At 26.4% G+C, this 19258-nt stretch overlaps 1 protein-coding gene across 1 annotated transcript in view; it reads left to right on the top strand.

The window, feature by feature from the left end:
* The first annotated feature begins 1616 nt into the window (after positions 1 to 1616).
* The window catches only part of LOC117172932 (titin homolog), a 67975-nt gene continuing 50333 nt past the window's right edge, over positions 1617 to 19258 (top strand). The window contains exon 1 of the mRNA XM_033361233.1: positions 1617 to 1709. The gene's annotated coding sequence lies outside the window, so the exon portion shown is untranslated. The remainder of the gene's footprint in view (positions 1710 to 19258) is intronic.

Here is a 19258-nt window from a genome sequence, read left to right as displayed (position 1 = left end):
CGAGGGCGCATACTTTGAATAAAATATTTGTTATCATTCTCTTGAAATAAATGTGTTTTTTTCTTGAAAAAATACCGGTTTCATATGTATACACGTGGTATAGTCATGAATAACTATAATTTGTTCAAACAATTATTTTCGCTAAATCCTAATCATTTTTAAGTCGCTTCTAATAAAAAACAGGCAAATAGTAAAAAATTTCAGGAAGAAGCAATAATAAGAAATTGTTTAAATAATTACTTTTGTTAACATTAATGAACTATCACCTCTCTCTATTTAAAAATTGGACGACGGATGAAATTTTTTTTTAAACCGTGACTTTCTAACTCTATTCTTTCAGAAAATTGCTAGAAACATTAATAAATTGTTTAAATTATTTAATGAAACATCTAATTATCAGTATGAAATGTTATTTTATCTACCAGAAACAATTTTCATCTACAAAACCACAAAAAATTATAATTAGCGTGAAAATCTCGTAAAACCAATTTTTTTATTAATGGGATTTTTTGCGATCCTATAAAACAGACTTATAAGGGTCATATTTAAAAAGTGATATTTTATTTATATTCTTTGGCTAATTGTGAAGAGAACTGTTGAATTCCAACTTGATTCAGCTAATATTGAGGATTCTGAATAAAATTTACGAAAACGTTTTTTTTCCTATGGAAAATACGTGTTAAATTTCATGGGGCTGGTAGCACCTATGAATATCATAAATAAAAAAATTGAGCGGGTTGAAACTTTTAGACAAAAGAAATCGCATGAGCAATACAATTCTCGAAAAATTTGTGCTATTAAAAAAAAAAGAAGCTTTATGGAAAGTCTTAAGTGGACAGCAGGATAGATTTATAAGCTTTTTAAAAGTTTAAACAAATGTAAATATAATATTAAGTTTTACTAAAATTTTCAATCAAATATGCAAAATTCTTAAAACTCTTTTTAGACATTAAAATAATGTATTAAATATTTAATTAAAAAAACTAACGGCAAGGAATGGAATAAAAAGGAATTGAACTTTTATCATTTCTAAGTATAAACGTTTAAAATTCAATAATTTGAAACTTCAAGTGTTTCAAGTAAAAAAATTGGTAAATAAGTTACTTAAAGACGAACTTGAAACTTGCAGACCAAAATTATGAAGATTAAACACTTTAGTTAGAAGAGTTTAATTTTAAGCATATATAGATATACAGATACTACAAAATACAAAAAATTGTTGTTAATATTAATTTTATATTTTAATTTTAAAAACGCATGAGGCAAAAGAAAAATAATAATCACGCGTAGCGCGCGTGTTTGTTCTCTATTTTAATTTAAATTATTCTTTTATTTTCTAAGCATTTTGTAGAACCTTAGATTGTTGAGGGGTTCCACCTGACCTGGAGATTCGGAATCTCTCCCCAAAGTCACCCCTTTAATCGCAAGATCTCATACCAAACCAGTATAAAATGTATGTAAAACATTTGACATTCGCATTAACTATAGTTCTTTCTTATAGTCACGTGGTCACGGAACCCGGACCTAATCGATGGAAAACCATCGACCGCCCCTTGGTGAAGGTGAAAACCGTTCCCCTGGTTCAGTCAGGCGGAATACCCTCCACTTGCAACTTCACTTAAACCAATTTTTTTTATTTACCTTTTATTTTGACACTTGCCTCAAAAAAGTAAAAGTTCTTCAGAGGTTCTTCAGAAATTCTTTAGGAGGTATGCATCTTTTTTACAAATTAAAAACACGACTTTTAGATTCATTGATGAATGCTTCTAGTGGAAAAGAACTGATAATTAATTACTGATTTTCGACAAATGATTTTATTTTATTCCCTGAGTAATATTAGAAGAGGAATTTTTGTATTGAGAAAATAAAAAACCGCTTTGTTAATTTTAATTTTAAATTTATTATGGCATCGACAATTAGAAATAAATATGAAAAGCAAATTGAAACTTTAAAAAGCCGTTTTAATTTCTCTCAAAATTACTCTAATATAAAATATAAATTTGGCTATTATAAAAAGTACCAACTGGATAATTTGTTGGGTTTCTTCTCAAAAATTTGAAATAATATTAATTGGAAAAACTATCTTAAGAAATATTTACTTTTATCGAATTAAAAAAGTTTACAAAGAAAATTGAAAACTGCCTTTTTGTATCTTCAAAATACAACAGCTTTTAATTTTTTAAGAATATATTGATTTCGATTTTTTCAAGACTTTTGATTGCTTCATTTTAGATTATAAAAAAATTGATTTTAAGCAATCCAATTTTGCACATTTTCCAACATTTAAAAGTATTTTTCAATCATAAATTGTTTATAAACGTCTGTTTCCGAGTTCTAAAAAAAATTTTTGAAGAAAAAATGATCAATTTATCTAAATGATTATTGAGTCTACAGAACTTTTTTGTTCATTGAAATTTATTATTTAGTATTTCTAATAAAAATTCAGTTTGGCCTTTTACGAATTTTAATATGGAATAAATGTTCTTTAGCTTTATAGTTTAATTTGACAAATCACTTACTTTTGCAAACTACTCTGCAGGCGTGTAATATGTATTGAATTAATAATAATCAATGAATTTATTAGAATTTTAAAATTGAAGCAAACTGAATGAAAGTTTAAGTTTTGAAATATAAAAATGTGACTTCATTATAAAATGATAAAGTTTTACAAATTCAAAAGAGTATAATTTGAATTCTGGTTAATTCTAAAAAGAAATTGGAAGTATTGCGATCTCTACATTAAATTACTCATTAATTTTGCTAGTTTTCTTCATCTAAATTTGAAAAAACAGTAATTGGAAAAGCGATCTAAGAAATATCTATTTAATTGAATTTTCGAGCTTAAATAAAATACCATAGTTTTTAATTTTTCTTAAGAACATATTGATTTCGATTGTTTCAAGTTTTTTGATAACTAACTTTTTTGGAAATATATATTTACTATTTAGCATTTCTAATGAAGATTATTTTTTTCCTTTTGCGAAACTAATGTAAAATAAATGCCTATATATTTCTTACGTTAAGAATTTAATGCGATTAATCATTTACTTTTGCAAAAGACTCTGCTGACTTGTAATATGCATCAAATGGATGATAATTCACACTTTGTTTTCACATTCAACGTTATTTGGTAATTTGCCAAAAATTACGAGATCTTTTCAAGCAAATTGTATAAGCGAGTTATAATTCAAGAAACATAAATCGTTTATTATTTTAAGTGAAACAAAACAAATCTCTTAAAATACAAGAGAACAAATGATCTTAGCATTTTAGATGATTTAGTGAATAAATTATTTTAATTCGAATTTAAGTCTTTTATAAAAAGGAGATTCAATTTATAAATTCGTCAAAGTATGAGCTTCGTGCCTACAAAAGACGGTTTCGTAGTCTATTAAGACGTTAATTAAGTCAATAAAACCCCTCCCTTTCATACTTTTCCTCCCCCTTCTCTTCCCTTACTAGTCACCCTCACTTTTCATCATTTCCCCTACCTCCCCTTAATTCCTCTACTTTTCCCTTACTTCAGTTGCCCTAATTCCTCTTCGCTTATTTCTCATCACTTCCCCTCCCCATATCCTACCCACTCCCCTCATCCCTAATCTAATTTCTCCTACTTTCTTACCTTTCCCGCCACTTATTTTCCCTCACTTCTAATAAATGACCTCCTTTATTTTACTCTCACTTATCTTTATTTCCTCTCGCTTCCACTCTTTTCACTTCCCCCGAATCCCCACCTCTCATTCACTATTTCCTTACTTCTTCTATAATTTTCCCTCACTGTCCCTATCTCCCTTCTCCTCGCTGCTCTGCATCTGCCCTACTTTCTGTGCCTTTATTTCCCGTTACCTTTTCCATTACTATATATTTACCCCACTTCTATTTTACCTTGCCTTGCTCCTTTCCCCTCACTCTTCCCTCATTTCGCTTACAATCCCTCATTTTTCTCTTATTTTTCCTGCTCCCTTTCTCCTTACTTCATATATTTAGCTCTTTTCTATCACTTCTACTTCCCTTTCACTTCCACTACTTATGCTACTCTCAATTCCTCTTGTTTGTCAACTCTCATTCTCTCTACTCCCTCATCGCTGATTTCACCTCACTTTTCCTCCTTATTCCTAATTATTTTCCTCCCCTTACTCTACCAATTATTTATCACCCCAACCCTTCCCCTTCTTTCCTCTCATTTTTCTTTTTTACCGCCACTTATTTCCCCTAATTTCCCCTACTTTCACTCGCATTTTTTCTTCTCACTAGACCTAATTTTTCCTCGCCTTATTTCTCCTGCTCTTATTTCTCCTTATTTCCCCTGATTTTCACTCGCTGCCCCTCACATCACTTCCCCGAAATCGACTTACCTTATATCCCCTCACTGTCCCCGTTTCTTCTCTCATAATTTCCCCTCTGTTCCCCCTTCTCTCATTTTATCAGTTCCTCTCAATTTCCCTACTTCTTTCATAAATTTTCCCTCACTGACCCTACTTTCCCTCTCCTCATTGCCTCTCACTTCCTCTACTTTCCCTTTTTAATTGTCTCCTTGACTCATGTGTTAAGCACATTTCCCCTACTTTTCCGTGTTCTTATTTCCCCTCTCTTCTCGTACTCTCCCTCTTCTCATTGCCCCTCACTTCCGTTACTTTCCCTTTTTCATTTCTTCTTACCATATGTATTTACCACATTTTCCTTACTTTCCCTCCCGTCGTTTCCCCTATCTTTCCCTTTTATCCCTCCCCAATTTCCTTCGCTTCCCCTACTACAGTTTTCCATAATTTTTCCTACTTACCTACCTATTAAATCTCAATTTTTTCGCATTTTCCTTTATTTTCCCCATTTTTTATCTTAAATTTCCCTTTTGCCTCAATTAATTCCATACTTCCCCTACTCTCCATCTTATAATTTCCCCTCACTTTCCGTCTCTTCACTTTACCACACTTTCCTACACTCCTACACATAATTTTCCTCCTCTTATTTCACCTGACTTTTCCTAATACTCCTCCCTTCATGTTCTCTCTCTTCCCCAACTACCCCTCTCATAATTTACTCCTACTTCCCTACTTTACTCTTCAACCTCTTCCCAAAATTCTTCCTCTTGTCACTTCCTCAGATAACACTACCCTTCTTCTACTTCCGTTCCCTAGCCCTCGATTCGCCTTTCTCAATGTTCCATAATGTATCCTACATATCCACCCCTCGTTTATCCTTCACTCATTCCTCATCAGCCCCCCTAATTTCGATCCCCTCATTTCCTCTTACTTCCCCTACTTCACTTCATCTTACTTTACACTTAAATCCCTTCCCAAACCTCTTCCTCCTCTACTTCATCCACTCTTTACTTCCTCAGCTAACACTTCCCTTCCTTAGCCCTCACTTCTCCTGCCCTACTAACTATCATTTCTAATTATTTCACCTGCTTCCCCTCCTCGATTTTTCCTCACTCCCCCTAGCCAAATTTTCAATAATTTCCTCTACTTACCTACCTCTCTTTTCCCCTCACTCTTCCCTTATTTCTCCAACTACCGCTCATTTTCTCTAATTTGTCCTAATTTCCCTCTCCAATTCCTCCTTACCTTCCATACTTTCCTTCCATCATTTCCCCTTACTTCCTCTACTTGTCCTCCTCTGAAGTGAATGTAACGTCATCTGTTTATTAAATAAATGTTGAAATACTAATTTAGGATGAAAACAGTTTTTGTAAAGTAATATTTAAAATATTCAATTAACCATCGAAATTATTTGTAAGCTTATTTTCTGAAAACTAAATTTTTTATCTGTTTGTAACGCACGCACGAAATTTCTTATTTTCGAGGCATGTACTACGTTGGGGAAGTGACCAATTCCAGAAACATGGTAAAAAGCAGTTATAATCAGACTTTTTCTACCTGCTGCGCTTGCACATTTCTATGTAGAATTACTTTCCAGGCCTGGCGGAATCATAAACTCATTTCATTATGATATGTCGCTTGAAAGATTGATTGTGAGTAGTGAATAGTGATTGAACAAACTCGAAGTGATAAGTTAACATAAATGACTGATGAATTAACGAAAAATTACCGAAAATTTGGGATATTTTTAAATACCTGAAATTTTCGGTAATTTAGTCATTTTCCAGAAATTCCCGGAGATTTTTTAGAAGCAATTTTCCATAAATGTCCGGAAATTGGGAAATTTAACAATTTTTCATAAATTTTCGGAAATTGGGTAATTTAGCGATTTTTTCATAAATTTCCGGATATTTGGGTAATTTAGCAATTTTCCATAGACCGGAAATTTGTGGATATTTTACAAGAAGCTTTGAATACGTTGAATTTCTAAAAAGTTTTTTTAATTGAAAAATTCAACATAAATGCCCGGAAATTTTCGATAATTTTGGTTAATTTTAGAATTTTACCATAAATTTTCGAAAAATGTGTTTTTATTGTTTCTCAAATTGAAAATTTCCTGCATATGTTACAAAAAATATCGTGTGTTACTGGTGCTAAAAGTAGACAGTTACAACTCTTGTGTGGAAGGGCCTACTTTTCGCCCTTCTAGCACAATATACTATTTACTAATTATAGGAATTCGTAAATGATGACTGTTTGAAAAATGTATCCGGGGATTTCAAATTTTTATTTCGTGGGGTTAAAATAATTTTATTTTAAAAATAATATTGAAATGTTATAAAAATGGATCGCAGGGTGCATTTATTAATTTTTGAAAGTATATTTATGTGGGAAACGTCACACCGTTCTAAATTGGTATGCCATTAAACTTCGTACACGTGTCTTTTCTCGCCCCCTTTTTCACTCTCGGTGTAAATATAAAAATCATAAACTATACGAGTATGAGTAGCAGCCTGAAATTCTCGATGAAAGCGATTTCCGCAAGATACAGCTCAGCTGATAATTCGTGAAGTAAACATTCAAATTCAACATTTTTCAGACAAAAATGTAACCCCATCTTTTTAATAACTTATTTCTTATATCAAAAGTTGAAAGCCTTTTAAAATTGTTAAATTAGGGATTTGGGATATTCAATTTAATTCAAGGTTGCTATAGGTCAGGGAATTCTGGAAAGGCAGGAAATTTAAAAATGGTCAGGGAATATCAGGGAAAACGTGCGAGTCAGGGATTTTCTCACAAACTGAAGTTTTATTTTAATTCGATTATTTTACCGAAAATTGTTTCAAATTCAAATTTTTCGGTTGAAAATTCTGAGGTTTTTGTGGAAAATTCGCGCCTTAGGCTAAAAATTTTAATTATTTGTGGAAAATACAACTATTTGTTCGAAAGTTCAACTACTTCGTTAATGTTCTTTTTTTTTAGTTGAAGATTCGTCCCTTTAATTAAAAATGTATTTCTTTAATTGAACATTTAACTAGTTTGTAGGAAATTCGTTTTTGTTGTTGATGAATAATTTTTTTAAACTGTGAATTGAACTGTTTCTATTTTGGCTAAAAGGTTATATTTTTTAGGTGATAATTTTACTATTTGGTAGAAAATTCATTTATTTTGTTAAAAATTCTTCAGTTTGTTAAAAAATTAATCCTCGTTTGCGAAAATATAAGTATTTGATTAAAAATTTTTATATATTATGTTGACAAGTTATTTTGTAAAAAATTTGCCCCCACTTTTTAGTAAAATATTGCTTACACAAAAAGGTTAAAAAACTTTCGAAATTGTTAAATTAGGGATTTGGGATATTAAATTTAATTCAGAATTGCTGCAGGTTAGGATTTCTGGAAAGTCAGGGAATGTCAGGGAAAGTCTCAAAGTGTCAGGGAATTTTCGTTAAACTAAAGTTTCAAGCTAATTTTATTATTTTGTTGCAAATTGTTTTAAATTCACATTTTTGTATTAAAAATTCGGTTGTCTTTGTAGAAATTCGTACTGTCGGCTCAACATTTCATCTATTTGGTAGAAAATCAAACTATTTGATCAAAAGTACATTATATTTGGATGAAGATTTTTTTGTTTTTAATTTAAAATTTAACTCATTTATTTAAGTTGAAAACTAATATTTTTCGGTTCTAAATTCAACTTAATGCTTCAAAATTCAACTGTTTTATTAAAGATTCGTTGTTTCTGGTAGATATTTAATGTCACCAGGTGAAATTTCATATTTTTGGTTGAATATTCATCTCTTTAGTAAACAATTTTAACTATTCTATTTTCGGTTGAAAACTGATCTGATTTAGGAAAAAAGTTATGTATTCTGTTAAAATTTTTTACATTTGTGGATAGAAAATTGATCTCGTTGATTAAAAATTCTACTATTCGGTTAAAAATGAATTTTTTTATTAAAAATTTTTTATTTTAGTTAAAAATTCGTTTCTGTGGTTGACAATTGAACTATCCATTTTTTGTGTAGTTAAAAACTCATTCTTTAATTGAAAATGTAAATATTGCAGTTTTTCTTCAAAATTGATCTTTTTTAGTTGACAATTAATTAATTTGTTTAAAACATCTTTTTAATGGGTTAGAAGTTTAACTATTTTGGCAGAAATGCTGTCTTTTTTTGGCAGGAAAATTAAACATTTTGTGTGAAATTTTTTTCTTTGTGGCCTGAACCATATTTTTTCGTAGAAAATTCATTTTGTTTGGTTCAAAAAGTAACTTTACCTTTTTAGCTAAAAATGCAAATCTTTGATTGAAAATTAATCTGTTTTGGTTGACTGAAGTACTTTGTTGAAAATTCGTCTTTTTTATTCAAAGTTCCACTATTTGGCTGAAAGTTATTATTTTTTGGTAGAGATTGAATTTTCTTTGTTGACAATTCGTATTTTTTGGTTAAAAATTGGGCTATAGTTATTTTTTTGGAAAAAAATTACATTTGAATGGAGATTATTTTTTTGAACTGAAAATTTAACCATTATATTTCTTGATGAAAAATTGATATTTTTGACAGAAAGTTTATCATTTAGTTTGAAAATTCGACTATTTATTTAATTATTTTGTTGAAAATTTATCTATTTTGTTCAAGTTTTGTCATGTTTTGGGATGAAAATTTAAATGTTTGGTTAGAAATTCACCTTTTGGATGAATTTTCCTACATTTATTGAAAACTATTGTTTTTTAATTAAAAATTAATTTTTTAAATTGAAAATTCCACTATTTGATTAAACACTTATTTTTATTATAAAAAGCGATATTTCTGATTCCAATAGTGTACAAAATTCGTAGTTTTTGTATACGATTGGAACCCGAAATATCTCTTTTATCAAAGTGAATCATCGTGAAATGTTGAAAATTTAACTATTTTGTTAAACATTATTTTTTTACATAGAAATTTTTACTCAGAAATTTACCTTTTTTAGTTTATGAAAATGTCATTATTTTGTTTAGAACTCGTCTTTTTTGGTTAAATATTAAATTGTTCTGGTAGAAAATTTGTTTTTTGGTTTGATAATTCAACATGTTGGATGAGATTATTTTTCCTTATTAACTAAAAAATCTTTTTTCGTTAAAAATACCACTCTTTTATTGAAAATGGTATTTTTTGGTTGAATTTTTGCTGGAAATTTCAACTATTACACTTTTTTGTATTCATTTTATTCGGTACAATATTCAATTCTGTGGTTGAAAATTAAACTATTTCGTTGAAATTTACTTTTTTTTGAAAATTCATTTTTCACTGAAAATGTAATTGTTCTGCTTTTGGTTAATAATGTATCATTTGAGTTGAAAATTTAACTATTTGGTTAAAAAAGCATGTATTTTTTTCAAAATTCATCCTTTTTAATGTTGTAAATTTAACTGTTGAAAATAATATTTTTTTCACCAAAATAATTTTTTAAATAAAAGTTTATCCTTTTTACTTAAAACTTTATGTAGTTTTTTGAAAATTTATCTTCGTTGGTAGAAAATTAATCTTCTTGGTTGTAAATTACCCTTTTTGCTTGAAAAATGAACTATTTGTTTAAAAACTGATCTATTATGTGTAAAATGCAATAGCTCTAAGTTGCTGTTTTTAAACGAATTTTCGATAAGGGTGTATTGATTTAAAAATAATGAATCATACAATATTGGAAAAATGTTTAAAGCTAATTTAAATTAGGAAAAATAGAAACCGTTATACATTATCACTTAATTACTTTATAAAATTTTTTCATAAGTCTAAAAAAATCGTATAAAATGTAGAATTTAAAAAATTTTCGATGGAAAAATCTAGAAAGCTGAAAACAATGGCTCTGACCTAAATACATAGTCCAGGAGATCAAAAGATATGGACAGCTCGTGCGGTTATTTCTGGACAATTCTAAAACACTAATCATCGCCCTGCATCAATGTATTATCTATTTTATTGACGTCATGGGACTCAAAATAGAAGATCTTTCCGTTTTAACGATATGTTTATTTTCTTTCTACGCCAAAATCGATCAAGAATCTGATCACGTACTCATTTACGACAAAATATTTCTCCATTAAAACTTTTATTTTAATTTTTATTTAATTTTCAATTTAATTTAAATTTAAGAACAATGTTTGTATAAGAAGCTAAAAAATAGGGGTTTAATCATTTTTTTCATTTTCAATTATTTATCTTAAGTTGAATTGATTAAATTGTTTCGAAAGCTTCTGAGACCTCTTAATATTTGGAAAATTCTAATTTTGAAATGTTATTTACGGGACGTGTATTAATAATGATTATATAATACTAATTGCTGTTTTGTATAAATTTTGAAAAGGATTACAAATTTTAAAACTCCTATGTAAAATATATAATCTGGAAGGCAGAAAAAACTTAATTTTCAAAGTTCCCTGAATTTTCCCTGATGTTTCTCTGACCAATGTTTCATTTTCACTGACAATTATTATTCAAAGAATAAAATTTATAATAGTGTAAGTCTTTCAGCATGAAATATTCTATAAACGGGATAACAAATTTCAGATATATATTTTTAATTTATTTATTTCAACAAAAACTATATGCAGTCTAAAAAAATAATCTAATTTTTTAGAAGATAGTAGAATTTTTAACCAGAAATATAAAATTTTGAGTCTTAAGGGTCGAATTTTCTGCCTATAATATAAATACAGAACCTTCGAAGGTTTGTAAAATTAATCTCGAAAGTATAAGGAATTACACTGGGTTCGGATCCAAGCGGAGCTTGAGAGCAATTTTTTACATTTGAGAAATGAAAATCAATATTCCAAAAAAAATTGATTTTAGACCATTAGACAAAAAATAATTAATACCAAATCATCCAAATAGATGAATGTTCAACTAAATGTTTAAATTTTGAAAAAAGGCTAAACTTCAACCAAATACCAATTTTCAACAACAAATTAATTTTTAACTAAACTATTGAATTTTTAACCATTTAGTTGAACTTTTATCCTAATAATTGAGTTTTGAACTCACAGTAATAGAGTTTCAACCAATTGGACGAATGTTTATTAATAAAATATTAAACTTCAACCAAAAAACGTTGAATTTTGAACCAAGTAGTTAAAATTTCAAACGTCAAATACGAATTTTTTAGAAGACTGTTGAATTTCAACAAAAAGGTGAATACTCAACGAAAAATGTAATAGTTGATATTTCAGTCCGAAAAAACAACAAAAAATGTATATGTAATATTTGATATTACAACCAAAAAAGATTAAGTTTATACCAAAGAGATGAATTTTGACACCAAAAACACTAATTTTCAACCAAGAAGATTAATTTTAAACCGAAAAATACGAATTTTTAATCAAATGCATAAAATTTTCAATAAATAGTTTAATTATCAATTAAAAAAGATAAATTTTCAATCGAAAATGGAAAAGTTTAAACTTGAATTTAAAAAAATTAAATATCAACAAAATATGTAGTCCATTTTTTAACCAGAGATGAATTTTCAACGAGAATTATGAATCATTAAACAAAAAACAACTGACTCTTAACAAAATAGTTCAACTTCCAACCCAGAAATAAAATTTTATGATCAAAAAGATGAATTTTCAACAAATAAAGATTTTTCAGTCAAGAAAGAAAAAAAAATTGAATCAAAATTGTTGACCTTTTAAGCCAAAAGGTCGAAAGCAGTTTAAGTTTTAACCCGAATATAGGAATTAGTAGAAAAAAAGTTATTGTTAAACGAAAAAGTTAAATTTTTAACCGACAAAAGGAAATTTCAAACAAAGAATAGTTTCTACAAAAAAGACAAATCCTCATCGAAAAAGGATCAACGTAATTTCGACCAAGACAGATGAATTTTTAAGCAAGCAAAAAAATGTTAAAACGAGTTCAGTTTTGAACCAAGAAAGATTTCAGATTGACTGCTAAACTTTATTTTCAAAATAAAATAATTTAAAATTTAAATTTAAGGGTTTAAAATTGATTATTTTTGACATTTATCTGAAGTCCCTTTTATAGAATTTCCTGACTTTTCTCTTACTTTGGAATAAATTAATAAACAAACTTGGGACTATCCAAAAATTCTGGGAGGTGCCCCCCCCCCCAATCTTATTATTTACTAAATTTGTATAAACTTAGAGAAAGAAAGTAAAATTTGATTTAATTTTTTTTCCTTCTTGACCAAACAATTGTTTTTTTTTTAATTAATTATTATCTTAATTATTCGTTTTTTTTTGTTCAAAAATCATTTCTTTCTGTAGAAGTATAATCTTCTATGATTAAAAATCCAACTGTTGGGTTAAAAGTTATTCTGTTCTGTAGAAAACTGGTAATTTCGACTCAAAAATTCAATAATTTGGTAGAAAAGTTAAAATATTTGATCGAGAGTTTAACACTTGTTAAAAATTAGATTTTTAGTTGAAAATTCATAATCATACTAAAAAATTGATTACTTTAGGTGAAATTTTAAGCACTTAGTTGAAAATTAGTTTTTTTTCAGATAAAAATTAACTACTTCAACTGGAAATTAAACTATTTCGTTTTTGACTGAAAATGTATATTTTTTAGTTAAAAATTCAACTATTTGGTTGGAAATTCATGTATTTGGTTAAAAAATCGTCTTTTTTATAGAAAATTAATCCTGCTCGTTGACAATTTAACTATGTTGTTAAGGAATCACGTATTTCGTTAAGAATTCGTATTTTTGCTCTAAATTCAACTACTTTTTCAAATAAAAATATTTTCTCGTTGAAAATTGATCTTTTTAAGTTAAAAACTCCACTCCTTGTTTCAAATTTTAATTACTTTTTTTTAAAAATGCCTTCTTTTATTTGGAATAAAAATTGATAAATTTAGTTGAAAATTCATCTCTTTGCTTGAAAATTGAACTGATTCTTTTAAATATTTTTTTTGTGTCAAAAATGAATTTTTTTATCTAAAAATTGTACTATTCAAAATTAACTTTTTTTGTGAAATTCATATGTTTAGATTAAGTATTCAACAATTTGGGAGAAAATTCAATTCAATTCTTTGTAAATAATTTTGATTAATTTTTAAAAATACAACTTAACTACTCTACTTTTTGTTACAATTTTATCTTTTTAGTTAATAAATTAAACTATTTAATTGAAAATTAATGTAATGTATTTTAAATTTCTCTTATTTCGTATAAAAGTATTCGCTTTTGCTAAAAATTTAATCTTTTTTGGCTAAAAATGCAATTGTTTTGTTGAAAATGAATCTGTTTTGATTGAAGATTGAACTATTTTCTGTAAAATACGTTTTTTATAAATAAATTCAACTGTTTTTTATTTAAAATAAAAATACCTTTGGTTTAAAATATCAACTATTACATTTTTCATTGAAAATTCATTTTTTATGTTGAAAATTAATTTTTTCGATCGGAAAATTAAACTATTGTGTAGAAAACTATTATTTTTATACTTGAAAATTCAACTGTTTCCTAGAAAATTCAAACATTTTATGGAAATTTAACACTTTTTATTATATTTTCAAAATGCGAACTCAAGTGCTTGTTAATAAGCATATCTTTTTTTCTTGAAAATTCAATATTTTGGATACATTTTTTTTATTGACGGAAAAATCTTCCTTTATCAAAAATTTAACTATTGTTGAAAATTTGCCTTTTTAATTTTTAAATTCATCTCTTTCGGTAGAAATTAAATCGTTTTCGACTGAAAGTGTAAATTTTGGGGTGCAAATCAATCAGTTTTGGTCTTTTTTGGTTCAACTGTTTTAAATCTAAAAAGAAAGCTTTTTTTTTGATAAAATATCAACTATTACCTTTTTGCTGAGAATTCATCTTCTTTGATTAAGAATGTATGTATTTTTTTAGAGTTCGTCTTTTTTGGTTGAAAATTAATCTTCTAGGTTGAAAATTAACATTATTCCTGATGAATTCATCTTTATTTGTTAAAAATTGAAATACTTGGTTAAAAGTTGAACTACCTTGTAAAAAATTAATTTTTTTGGTAAAGGATTGAAATGTAACTATTTTGTTGAGAATTCTTATTTTTTTAGAAAATTAATTATTATTGAAAAATAAATTTAATCAGAAAATTCATTGGTTAAAAATATATTTTGTTGAGAATTCGTCTTTTTTGGAAGGAAATTAATTTTCTTGGTCGACAATTAATTTTTTTGGTTTACAATTCAACTGTTTGGTTAAAAATTCATCACTTCTCTTTACGAATTCATATTTTTTAGTTAAAAATTAAAATACTTGGCCAAAAGTTAAAATACTTTTGTTAAAAATTTATTTTATTGGAAGAAGATTTATCATTTTAGATTAGAATTCATTTCGTTGGTTTGAAATATAACTATTTTGTTAAAAATTCGTCTTTTTTGGTTTAAATTTCTACTTTTTTGGTAGAAAATAACCCTCTTGGTTGACAATTTAACTATCTTGGTTAAACATTTCTGTATTTCGTTGAGGCTTCCTCTTTTTTCTTAGAAAATTGATCTTATTGTTTGAAAATTTATCTTTTTGGTTGAAAACTCAAATCTTTTCTTAAAAATTCAGCGTGTTTCTTTCAGAATGCATCTTTTTTTATTAAAAATTAAAATACTTGACCAAACGTTAAACTACTTTGCTAAAAATTTATTTTGTTGCTGGAAGAATGATCACTTAGTTTAGAATTCATCTGGTTGGTTGAAAATGTAACTATTTTGTGGCAATTTCATCTCGTCAGGTTGAAAATTCTTATTTATTGGTGGAAAATAATCCTATTGGTTGACAGTTCAACTATTTGGTAAACATTAATGAATCTTGTTGACAATTAGTATTTTTTAGAAGGAAATTAATCTTCTTAGTTTAAAATTTATATGATTGGTTAAAAACTCAAATGTTTGTTTAAAAATTCAACATGTTTCTTTATGAATTCATCTTTTTTGGTTACAAATTCAAATACTTGAACAAAAGTTAAACTGCTTTATTAAAAATGTATTTTGTTGCTGGAGGAATTATCATTTTAGTTTAGAATAATTCATCTCTTTGGTGAAAAATATAATTATTCTATTGAAAATTCTTATTTGTTCCTTGAAAATTATTATTTTTGGTTTAAAATTCAAATACGTACTTGATGAAAAGTTTTAATAATTTGTTAAAATTTAATTTTTTTGGTTGAAGATTCATCATTTTAGTTCAAAATTCATATCTTTGGTTGAGAATTAATCTTTTTGGTTGAAAATTCATGTATTTTGTTGAAAGTTGAATTTACTCGATTCATTTTTTTATTCTTTAATGTTACCAAATTGAAACAGTTTGCTATAAAATCTTCCACGCTCTTTCAAAATTTTAGGAAATCGTTTGATATGTTTAAAAATGGGTTTTAATTACCTCCTAAAGTTCATTTTTCAAAATAAAAGATCATTAAAAATTTTCACACTAATATTGAGACAATTCTTTTTTTAAATCTTGCCAGACCTTCTAAACCTTCTAATCTTTAAAAACTCTTCAAATTTTTCCTGATTTTTTTAAAATTCTGCAATTAAAACAATTGCCTTAAAATCTTTCAGATTCTTCTTTGACAATTTAAAAAATTGTTTTAAATGTTTCAAATCTTACAAAAATGCATTGGCCTAAAATCTTTCATAATTATTAAGAAGCTTTAACTTTTTTTCGAATTCTTCAAAATAAGTTTTTGCGCATAATTTAATTTTTCATATCTCTTGACAAATGTAAAAAAGTTTACAAATTATAGTGCGTTAGCGGCATGTCAAGGACATAATTGTTTCCCATTATTAAACAATCGCATACAATTTTCATTTTCTCTTCTATCATTAATGTTTAGAAACATTTAGAAGTAAATTTTATTATGAATTAAAATTATTTATTTAGAAATTTTGATATACATAGTTGATGTTGTAGAAAATTTATAAATTAAAAAGGTTACGTGATCGGATTAAAACCATTTCAACCATTTCGTATGTATTTAATTTTTTTAATTTTTATAGGTTTCAATGTCTATTTAAAATCTTCTACTATTTTTTTGAAATTCTTGTCTTTTAGTTGAATTCATCTGTTTTAGGCTTAAAAATCTAATTTTTTTAATTTTTATAGGTTTCAATGTCTATTTAAAATCTTCTACTATTTTTTTGAAATTCTTGTCTTTTAGTTGAATTCATCTGTCTTAGGCTTAAGAATCTAATTTTTTTTATTGCAGTATCAACTATTACATCTTTCATGTGTTAATGTCCATTTTTTTAATTTTTATAGGTTTCAATGTTTACTTAAAATTTTCTACTATTTTTTTGAAACTCTTGTCTTTTGGTTGAATTCATTTGTTTTAGGCTTAAAAATCTAATCTTTTTTATCGCAATATCAACTATTACATTTTTCCATGTATTAAATGTGTACATTGTTAAACATAAATTTGTTTTCATTGAAGCTTAATCATTTTAGTTCAGAGTTCATCTCTTTGGTTGAAAATGTAACTATTTTGTAGAAAATTCATCTTTTTTGACAGAAAATGAATCTTCTTGATTGAAAAATCACTTTTTTGGTTTGAAATTGATCTGTTTTAGCGTGAAATTCCTGTATTTTGTGAAATTTTTTTTCATGTATGAAATTAATCTTTTTGTATAAAATGTTATCTTTTTGCTTCCAAATTCGTTTATCTTTTTGGCAGAAAATTTATCAGTCCAACAATTTAACTATTATATTTTGCTTCGAAAAACTATATTTTTTAGTTTAAAAGTAATTCATTTTTCTAAATTTGTATTTTTTGCTTCAATACAACTATTTTTTGTAGAAAATTTAAATATTTTGTGGTAGAATTATAATCTATTATACTTTTGTTTGAGGAATAAAAATTTCCTTTTTTAAATTTTGGTTCAAAAATTTTTTTTTAAGTTGAAAGTTGAACTTTTTGGTTGAAAATTTATCTCTTTTAAGTATGCCTAAATTTTTGGATGTCCAATTAAAAAAGTATTTATGACTGTTGTTACTAGAACTAATTAAAATAAATTTGGAAACAACATTTTTTTTGCACTAACATTATTGATCTCTTAAGTATAAGGTTGTTTTTATGTCTAAGAGAAAATTTTAGAACGATCAGGGAAAATGAAAAATTGGGCAGGAAAAAGTGAGTGAATTTGGAATTTGGGATTTCTTAGCAACCCTGGCTTAACAATTTGATATAATGTTTACAAGAAGATGATAAATGTGAGATGATTTCAATAAAATTGTGAAAAAAAGGAAAATAAATTTGTAAAAGAAGAAAGATAAAATTGATAGAAGGAAAATATAATTGTGAAAAAAGGAAAATAAAATTGTAAAAATAAAGAAAATAAAATTGAGAAAAAAGGCAAAAATTGCAAAAATTGTAAAAATTGTAAGAAAAGGAAAATAGAATTAAGAAAAAAGAATAATAAAATTGATAGAAAAAAAAAAGAAAATAGAATTGTGAAAAGAGGAAAATAAAATTTTGAAAAGAAGGCAAATAAAACTGTGAAAAGAAGAAAAATAAAATTGTGAAAAAAGGAAAATAAAATTGTAAAAGGAAAGAAAATAGAATTTTGATAAAAGGAAAATAAAATTGTGAAGAGAAAGAAAATAGAAATGTGAAAAAAGGAAAAAAAAATTAAAAGAAGAAATATAAAATTGAGAAAAAAAAGGAAAATAAAGTTGTGAAAAGAAGGAAAATAAAGTTGTGAAAGAAGGAAAATAATATTGTGAAAAGAAGAAAAATAAAATTGTGAAAAAAGGAAAATAAATTTATTAAAGGAAAGAAAATAGAATTGTGATAAAAGGAAAATAAAATTTTGAAAAGAAAGAGGATGGAATTGTGAAAAAAGGGGAAAAAATTTTTAAAAGAAGAAAAATATAATTGAGAAAAAAAGGAAAGTAAATTTGTGAAAAGAAGGAAAAGAAAATGGTGAAAAAGGTAAAAAATGTGAAAAAAGACAAATAAAATTGTAAAAGAAAGGAAAAGAAAATTGTGATAAAAAATATAATAAAATTGTGAAAAAAGGAAAAGAAAATTGTGAAAACAAGGAAACCAAAATTGTGAAAAAAGGAAAAAATGTGAAAAAAGAAAATTGTGAAAGAAACGAAAAAAAATTGTAGAAAAAGAAGAAAAAAATATATAATAATATAATGTAACATATATAATAAAAAAGGAAAATAAAATTGCCAAAAAGGTAAAATAAAATTGTGACAGGAAAGAAAATAGAATTGTGAAAAAGGAAAAAAATTTAAAAGAAGAATTATAAAATGGAGAAAAAAAGGAAAATAAAGTTGTGAAAGAAAGGAAAAGAAAATTGCGATAGAAAATATCGTAAAATTTTGAAAAAAAGGAAAAAAATGTCGACAACGAAAAAGAAAATTGCGAAAGAAAGGAAAAGAAAATTGTGAAAAAAGGGGAAAAATAATATATATAATAAAAAAGGGAAATTAAAATTGTGCTTTATTTTCCTCCAATAAAGCCGTGAAAATGTAAAAATAAAATTTCCAAAAAGTGAAATAAAATTGTAAAAAAAAACGAAAAAGAAAATTTTAAAAAAGGGAAAATAAAATTGTGACAAACAAAAGATAAATTTTTGAATTAAAGAAAAAGAAAATTGAAAAAAAAAGAAAAGTAAAATCGTAAAAAAAATAAATTCAAATTGTGAAAAAAGGGAAAAATAAAATAAAGTGAATGCAAAGAGAATGAGAAAACAGGTTCCTCCATTTGGTGGATGAATATTTACAAAACCTGATAGAAGTGCTTAATGGTACCTGGAAGTACTGACAAGTTTAAATCTATGAATAACCATCTTTTAGCACTATGGACACCATTTTATGACGGCAAGAATGTTTATTCATGCCGTTGTCAAGGCTGCCACTCTTCGCAAACGTTACTCTCTGTAAAATTTGAGATGTACTTTGAAACATTATTTATACCCTCTTGCATGAACTTTCTCAATAGCTATTTTT

The sequence above is a fragment of the Belonocnema kinseyi genome, chromosome 5 (genome assembly GCF_010883055.1).
Source record: "Belonocnema kinseyi isolate 2016_QV_RU_SX_M_011 chromosome 5, B_treatae_v1, whole genome shotgun sequence".
Lineage (NCBI taxonomy): Eukaryota > Metazoa > Arthropoda > Insecta > Hymenoptera > Cynipidae > Belonocnema > Belonocnema kinseyi.
Note: the sequence above shows the minus strand (reverse complement) of the source record. Positions and strands in the feature narration are given on the sequence as shown.